General features: G+C 43.8%; 1 protein-coding gene across 1 annotated transcript in view; it reads right to left on the reverse strand.

The window, feature by feature from the left end:
- Positions 1-8,225, reverse strand: part of HECTD4 (HECT domain containing E3 ubiquitin protein ligase 4) — a 197,294-nt gene extending 189,069 nt beyond the window's left edge. The window contains exon 1 of the mRNA XM_012663419.1: positions 8,090-8,225. The gene's annotated coding sequence lies outside the window, so the exon portion shown is untranslated. The remainder of the gene's footprint in view (positions 1-8,089) is intronic.
- Between the last annotated feature and the right edge of the window lie 439 nt (positions 8,226-8,664).

The raw sequence follows: 8,664 nt of genomic DNA on the forward strand, positions 1-8,664 counted from the left end.
ATAGCTGTGATACAGGTGTGTACCACTAAGCCCTGCTAATTGTTTTTTCTATTTTTTGTAGAGATGGGGTCTTACTCTTGCTCGGGCTGGTCTCCGACTCCTGGCCTAAAGCAGTCCCAGAGCTTGGCCTCCCAGAGTACTAGGATTAAACTGCAACAGCCTGTATTACTTCTTTATAATAAAAAAGATTTTGCGTAGCGTAACAATACAATCCATTTAATATCAATATTTTTCATATAGGTCAAAAAATGTTGAATTACTCATGATATTATTAATAGCATGTAGGAGAGAAAATTTTAAGGGAATCTGAGTCCAAACAGTCTGCCTAACAACTGCTGTGCACTCTGAGCACACTTCAGTAGCCAATGCGTCTCTTCCCAGTGTGTGCAGCTCCCTCGCTCTGCGGGCCTCTGGCAGCATCCCCAAGCCATCACAGAATAAGAAGTCATCGTTTCTCTCCTGCCTATATATGGACATGACGTGTTTTAACTGGATTACTGACCAAAATGACTCTATGCCAGGACAAGAAGGAGATCAAGCCACAGAGAGGTGCTCTGAAGTGAAGTGATAAGAGACACATGGCACTAACAGAAAACTCTGGCTTCCTTCGGCTGACCAGGGTTCTGCATGCATTTCTAGCTACCCAATTCCATCTGTTGGATGCATCTTTTGGAGTGAGAGCCATTGCTTTAAGCAAATAATAAATTTAGGCAAACCTATGAGTTCTAAAATGGCCTCTGTGACAGTGTGAGGAAAAGCGGTCCTATCAAACACTGACACTGGCAACATAAATTGGTGGTCACTTGGGAGGGCAATTTGGCGGTATCTATTAAAATTTAAAATTGTCACCTATGACCCAGCAATTCCACTTCTTAGAATTTGCCCTAGAGAAATAATCCCACATGTGCACAAGCAGGCGTGCAAGGCTATGGACTGGAGAATGGTTTTCCCTAGCACCTAGAAATGTGACCTTAGATGGCAAAAGGGACTTCGCAGATGTGATTAAGTTAAAGAGCTTGAGATGGGGATTATCCTGGATTATCTAGGTGGGCCCCAAATGTACTCAGAAAGATCCTTACAAAAGGGAAGTGGGAGGAGGCAGTCAGGAGAAGGTGCTGTGGTAACAGATCAGAGGCTCTAGTGATGTACTCTGAAGATGGAGGAAAGAGCAACAAGCCAAGGAATACAGGTGGCCACTAGGACCTGTGAAAAAGGTAAGGAAATGGATTCTCCCCTAGAGCCTGCAGAAGGAACCAGACCTGACAACACTTGACTTTTAGCCCAGTGAGACTCATTTCAGGCTTTTGACCTCTAGAAATATAAGAGAATAAACTTACGTTGTTTTAAGGCACCACATTTGTGATAATTTGTTAGCACAGCAACAGGAAACTAAGATACCTATCAACAGCGGAATGGTTGAATAAAACTATGGCATTTCTGGATTCTTGTGCAGCACTTAAAAATAATGTGGTAGATATATATATATGGAGACATAGAATGATCAAAACATATCATTGAGTTTTTAAAAAAGTAAGTTACAGAAAGATATGTCTAACATGACATCTTTTATGTAAAAAAGAAAAAAAATAGAATGTGTTATGTGCACAAACACACACTTAAAAATAGTCCTGAAGAATATACAAAAAAAATTTATCACTAATTTGACCAGGGTGGGGAGGAGAAGGAGACCCAGATTAGGGATGGTGGTCAAAAGGGACTTCAGCTTTACTAGTTATTTCCATTTTGTATAAGAATGTATTCACGTATTACTCATGGTCTTAAAAAATTTAATAGATACATAAGCTGTGCTTAAAATGTAGGATCAAAATAATAGTTACACAATTTCTGCAGTCTTTTCTCCTTTTGAAATAACTATGCATTTGTCCCATAGTTGATCACCTGCTGTTATTTACATTTGTCTACAACTATTGACTAAACAGAGCAGGTTACACTCCTTGTGTTCACCCCACAACCACTGTTGTAAAACAAGATGGGAAGAGTGGGGGAGGAGAAAGCATGGGGCACTTTCAGGAATTGACAGTCCTTTCATAATTATCACCACAGGTACCTTAAGACCTAGGAAAGAACAGGTGCATGACAACCCACCCAGTAGCCCTAGCCAACAGGTGGTAATTGGTGACAGTCAATATGGAAGCCAAGAAGACAGATAATAATCAAAGCTGATTTATTTAGCAAGTCCTTAGGCATATGATTGGAGGAAAACTGAAATGAAGACTATCTAACTATTATCTCATCTGCCTAGCCATATTGCAAACAAATTGGGAAGGAAGAAAAATCCAGAGGAATCACCCATAAATAAATAAATAAATAATCTATCTCCACTACTACAAAGAAAAAAAAATCTGTTGGTGGGATAGTTTTGCTTTCATATACAATGGGTGGCTGACTGAATATACATAAAATAACTTTCCAGCAACACATCACCTTATAGAAGTCAATACATTTTAAATACATAATCACATCCATACTTTTTTTTTTTTTTTTTGAGACAGAGTCTGTCTGTGTTGCCCGGGCTAGAGTGCCGTGGCGTCAGCCTAGCTCACAGCAACCTCAAACTCCTGGGCTCAAGCGATCCCTCTGCCTCAGCCTCCCGAGTAGCTGGGACTACAGGCATGTGCCACCATGCCCGGCTAATTTTTTCTATATATTTTTAGTTGTCCGATTAATTTCTTTCTATTTTTAGTAGAGACAGGGGTCTCGCTCTTGCTCAGGCTGGTTTTGAACTCCTGAGCTCAAACAATCTGCCCGCCTCGGCCTCCCAGAGTGCTAGGATCACAGGCGTGAGCCACCGTGCCGGCCCACATCCATATTTTTAATTCTTACATTAACCCTATCATTACCCCCCTCTTATAGACAAATGACAGTCTAACATAATAGTTTAAGTATGGACCCTGGGCTGGAACCAGACAGATCTATGTCAGCCTCAGAATTGCCACTAACTGTAAGACCTCTGTCAAGTTACTTAACTTCTGTCTGTGCCAGTTTTCTCACTTGTAAAATAAGGATAATGACAGAACCAACTTCATAAGGTTTTTGTGGGGATTAAATGAGATAACGGGTGTGAAGTATTTAGCACAGAGCCTGGCACACAATATTCTGGTGCTATTGTCATGGCAGTAGTAGAGATGGGGACAATGATGACAAAGAAGCTGCGGGATTAGTAAAGGTATGGAATTTGCCCAAGGTCACACAGCTAGTAAGGGGCAGAGCTAGAATTTCAATCTCAGTCTGACTCTTTAAATGTAACTTTAACGTCTAGGCAGTACTGTCTCCCACAGTCCTCAGACACTTGATTTTCACTTTAGCTCTAGTCAGATGAGCCTAAGCCTAAGAGCTTGTTGTGCCTTTTGCCCAAGCTCACAGAACACTACACCCAAGATTCAGTGACTCCTATTAAAGTGCTCATTAACTGCATGGTCACCAATGCTACTGGTGAATGGGTGTAGTTTGTTCATCTATTCATTAACACTTCTAAATCTAGAATCTGAAATTCTATAAAAGTACTAAACACTTTCGAAAGGATGTTGCCCAAAGGATAAACAGGCTAGTGGTATTCTCCTAGGAGAAGAGATCAATGTACATGTAAATATCATTTCAGAGATTTCACATGAGGTATCCTAAGTATTCAAAGCTTTGTCTATTTCAGTTGATCATCTCCAAACCCAAATGGCCCTTTCCTTACACAGCAAAACAAACAAGTAACAGACAGATAACCCTGCTGAGCCTTTTACGTTTTGTTTACTAAAGTATAATTGGCATACAATAAACTGCACATATTTAAAGTGTATAATTTGATGAATTTTGACATCCATATGCAAATGTGAAACCACCACCACGATCAAAATAGGAAAATATCCATCACCCCAAAAGTTTCTTCATGTGCCTTTATACTCCATCCCTCTCATCCTTTCCTACCTGCCTGTATATCCAGGCAACCACTACAGAGCAGTTCGCATTTTCTATAATTTCACATAAATGAAGTCACACAGTCTAAACTCCTGTTTGGCTGGCTTCTTGCACTCAGCATACATGCACGTTGTAACAACAGTTCCTTCGTTTTCATTGCTGAGTAGTATTCTGCTGTATGAATGCACCACATCTGTTTATCCAATCACCTGTTGATGGATGTTTGGATTGTTTCCAGTTTTTGGCAGTCACAAATAAAGCTGACTTGAACATTCAGGTTCGAGTCTTTGTGTGGTATGCGCATGTGTGTGTGTTAAGGGCGTACTTACAAGCAAACACAATGAAACATGAGAAACACTAACCAAAATGCTTGAATTTAAAATAAATATCAACTGTGGGGTAAGAAATATCTTGGCTACCTTGGGCATGTTAATTAACTTCTCTGTCAACATCCATATATATAACGCCTGTCCCCATGAGGAGTTTGTAAAAAAAAATGACATAAGAAGCAGGAAGGTTTTGGAGCTTCCACAACTAAGCTATTGCTTTTTTCCCCCTTGAATTCCCTTTATTTTAAAAAGATTAATGTTCTATGAAATACAACACAAAATTCAGTAACATTAGAGCTGTCATTTTTGAGCTATTGCTTTTTTATTTCTCTTAAATGTATATCTATTTCCACACTTAAAAAATAATTTCCTATATGTTCTTGTTTTCTGCCAGCAACATAAGATTAAAACAAATACAGACAGTTATTTCAAGGACAAGATAAAAGCCTCACTCGCATTTTTCGGTCACCCAGAGTGAGATCGAAAGCCCTTACCCACAAGGCCCTACTTGATCTGCAACCCCCCCGCTCCCCATCTTTCCTCTTCCCCTGCGTTGACTGAGCTCAGAACTCAAAACATGCTAAGGATGCTTCCCTCTCAGGGACTTGGCTCTTGCTGTCCTCTCCGTGTGGGATGCTCTTTCCCTGGTAGCCATATGGCATACTTCCTCACTTCCTTCAGGTCTCTGCTCAAAAGCCACCCTGGGCTTTCCTTTCCTGCCCACTTGATATAAAGCAGTCTCTTCCCAGTGTTCTCACCTCTTCACTCAGCTATACTTTTCTCCTTAGCCCTTATTTGCCATTATATATATATATACACATACATACACACGCGCGCACACGCACACACACACACACACACGTCGTATTATATATTTAATTGTTACTGTCTGTATATCCTCCCACTAAAATATAAGCTTTTTGAGGACAAGGATTTTATTTTACCCACTGCTATGTCCCCAGCATCCAGGTCAGTGGGCCCAGCTCACTTCTAAATTCTACCAATACTCGTTGAATGAATTTATTGATTAAGCACTATTTATTGATTTTAAAAAAAAACAAAACATCTGTTTGGAATTTACTGGGAAGAAAAATTTTAATTCAAATACTCTGCTACTGCTTAAATGAACATACTAAGTCCACGTTGGTATACTTCTTAGGGATGGATTCTTTTTTCAGATTGACATTTAACTTTGAGTAACACAGACTAAAAAGAACACTGGAATTCAAAGGCAAGAAAGCCAGGGTGTATTTGCCCTGCCATAACTAGCTACGCTATAGCAGCCAAGTCATAACCTCTCCTGATCTCAGATAATTTCTTTCTAAGATGAGGGAAACTATTATCTCTAAAGTCCTTTTTTGCTCTAAAATTTGAGACTCTACTGCAGTCTTCTGCATTAAGGTTGCCAGTCATAAATTAGTTGACTTAGTTTGAGTCTCATCTCTCCTAATCCAAAACTGTTAGCTGAAGGATTCTGTATATTATAAAATCCAGTGAAAAATGGCCATTATTCACCCAGATGTCCACTGGAAGGAGAGCTTGAAGAGTGACTTTATAGACATGGTAGTATTTCAAAAGTTAGCTTTTAATAAATTGATAAACCTCTAATCTTCCTCAAATATGAAAGAGTTATTAGAAAGGCAATAAAGATATCTGTTTATTACTCCATCTGTAGCCAGTTCTGAAATTTAGAAACAATTGCTAATAAAAATATTATACATGCATGGAGGCAGTAAAGTATTATGATTAGGAGATATGTTTGAGATGAACAGAACTTGGTTAATGTCCAAGCTCTTTAACTATGTGATCTTGACCAAGTCTCATACCTACACTGCACTTTACTTGCTCCATCTGTACAATGGGTGCGATATTTCCAATTATTAGCTCCTAGGGTCTTTTGAGAATTTAATAAGATAATGTCTGACACATAGGATACATTTAATCAGTATTATTATCAAATAATTAAATGTGAATATACCCAATCACAAATATAATAGCCACAAAAACATTCTTAGCTGTTTCTCCTGATGCTATATAGCCTGTATACCATGTGGAAAGAAATGAAAAAAGTTCTTCACTACTGCCAGTCATAAATGTTTATTACCCATACTCATACTAGTTTCTGAGAAGTCAGACCATAAATTTAAAAATATAAAAAAAAAATTTTTAATCTAGCAGGCTAGAGAGGTTCTTCCCTTTAAAACTATTCTTCTGTGGAAACAGCTGAGAAATTCACTCAATACATTTATACAGTAAACATTTTAAGAAAGCCAACTTAATAGCACAGGTATTTTAACTAATCCTACTCTTTCTAATCCTAAAAATAAAAAATTACATAATTTACATATATATAAAAATTTTGGTTCTGCGAACTTGGAATAGTCTCTAAGGAACAAAAAGCATCCGCTTCCCACCTTTCACACACAACTGAGCCAATTAAATCAAAAGATTCCACCATCATAGCATAACACCCTCTGAGTTTTCAGGCAGATAAGACACTCAGACACACCTTGCTTTTTATAGAATAGGCCCAAATGAGACACAATAAGACTATGACTCCCTGTTAGGAATTCCCTACCAACTTATATCTTTCCTTTTTTGGTGGCCAGATTGTAAAATAAATCAATTAAGAGTTCCCAACTGAAATGCTGAAGCAATCTCAAACCCAGACACAAAAATACAGTGGAAGCTATTCACATCTCAAGCACGTCCAAATGTCTCGGCCAACGTGATCTGATCACTGCCGTTTCCAGAAACACACAGTAATGGGTTTTAATTCATTTCTATAAATGTTCCTTGTGCTGAAAGCCAAACTGCACGCAAAACCGCAAAAACACAAAAGATTCTTCGCATTCCGTTTATAGCTAGAAGACAGGCCATCCTCTCTGTGCCCTAGCCCAGAGAGCCCTCCTTGCGACAGTAACAATTTTATGACACCTCATGCTACCTACACATCAAAATGTCATCCCACAAAGTGGAGGGGGAGCCGTGTCAGCATCCGCCGGCCTCCATGCAATGATACTGCCAGTATTCCCATCTCTGGGCCAACACCAAACCGAGTGAAGTCGGTGGAAAGTTCCCATTAACCAAGCATATTTGGTCTCCTTCTGCCCCCAAAGCCAAGCAGCACAGCTGATGAGATTTGCTTTTGCACCTGCCACGGCTCCTAGGCCTGGGCTTCTCAGAGACCCCCAAGCACACGAAAAGGCCTAAAGCGCCCGTGACCCTTCCCAGAGAGCGCACGGAGGGCTGCTGTAGCATCCCCACCTCGCTGTCCACACCGCCCGCATCCCTGACAAAGGCCCCGTGTCAGTCCAAGGCACGACACAGAGAAGTTGCTGGATTGCCCATCGCGGACCCGCAACTGCCACTACCCTCTCCCGGGGGGGGGGGGGGAAACAACCAACACAGACCTGGGGAATAAAAGGGTGGGAGGATATACAGGGTTAAAATAAATATGTCCCCAAAGCTAAGCAACCTGGGTGTGCCCTGGAAGAGAGTCCAGGGGGTCCGTGGGGGAGGGGAGAGAGGGCCGGGTGGTGGCCGCGGCTCCTCCAGGGCAGTGAGGCCGTGCCCGGTCATAGTCTAATAAAATCCCGGGTGTCGGAACGTTCAAAATGAAACCACAAATGAAATCCCCGGCGGGCGCGAGGCCCGGAGGAGGGAGGGAGGCGGGCGGGCTGCAGACCTGCGGCCGCGGCCCCCACCTGCCCGCCCGGCGCCCACACACACCTGCCCGGGCAGCCATCGGGAGGCTCGGGGCTGGGGCAAGGCGGAGGTGCGGGGCCCGACCCGAGGTGCCGACGGCGGGGTCCCAGGGCAGCCTCGCTCACCTCCAGGTCGGTGTCGGCGGCCTCCGGGGCGCCGAGGATCTCGCTGGGCAGCTCGGCGAGGTCGGTAACCCGGATCAGCCCGTCGTGCAGGAAGATGGTCTCCTCCTTCACCGACAGCCACTGCGCCGAGTCTGCGGCCGCCGCCGCCGCCGCCGCCGCGGCCGCCGACGAGCCCATGGCCCCGGCTGCGGGTTGGCGCTGAGGAGCAGACGCCCGGCCCGGTGAGACTCGAGCAGGAGCCGCCGCGATCACCAGTCCATGGCAGCGTCCGCAGGCAGCGCCCCGCTCGCCGCCTCGCCCGTGCAGCTCCGCCCTAGGCGGTCCGAGCAGCCATCTCCCCACCCCGGCTCCGGAGACCCCGGCCCCGCCGCCGCCGCCGCCGCCGCTGCCCTGAGGAGCAGGATCCGCCTCTGCCGCTCGGCAGCCAACTGTCAGTGAGACGCCATGTTGGGGGCGGGGCTCCCGGCATGCCCCGCGGAGCGGACAATACAGGCCCCGCCCGCCCGGCCCCGCCCCCCGTTCCGCGGACCCCGGCACCCCGGGCGGGCAGGGCCTCAGCCTGGCCTTTCGCTTGG

The sequence above is a fragment of the Propithecus coquereli genome, unplaced genomic scaffold (assembly GCF_000956105.1).
Source record: "Propithecus coquereli isolate 6110/MARCELLA unplaced genomic scaffold, Pcoq_1.0 Scaffold81, whole genome shotgun sequence".
In the NCBI taxonomy this organism is placed as follows: Eukaryota; Metazoa; Chordata; class Mammalia; order Primates; family Indriidae; genus Propithecus; species Propithecus coquereli.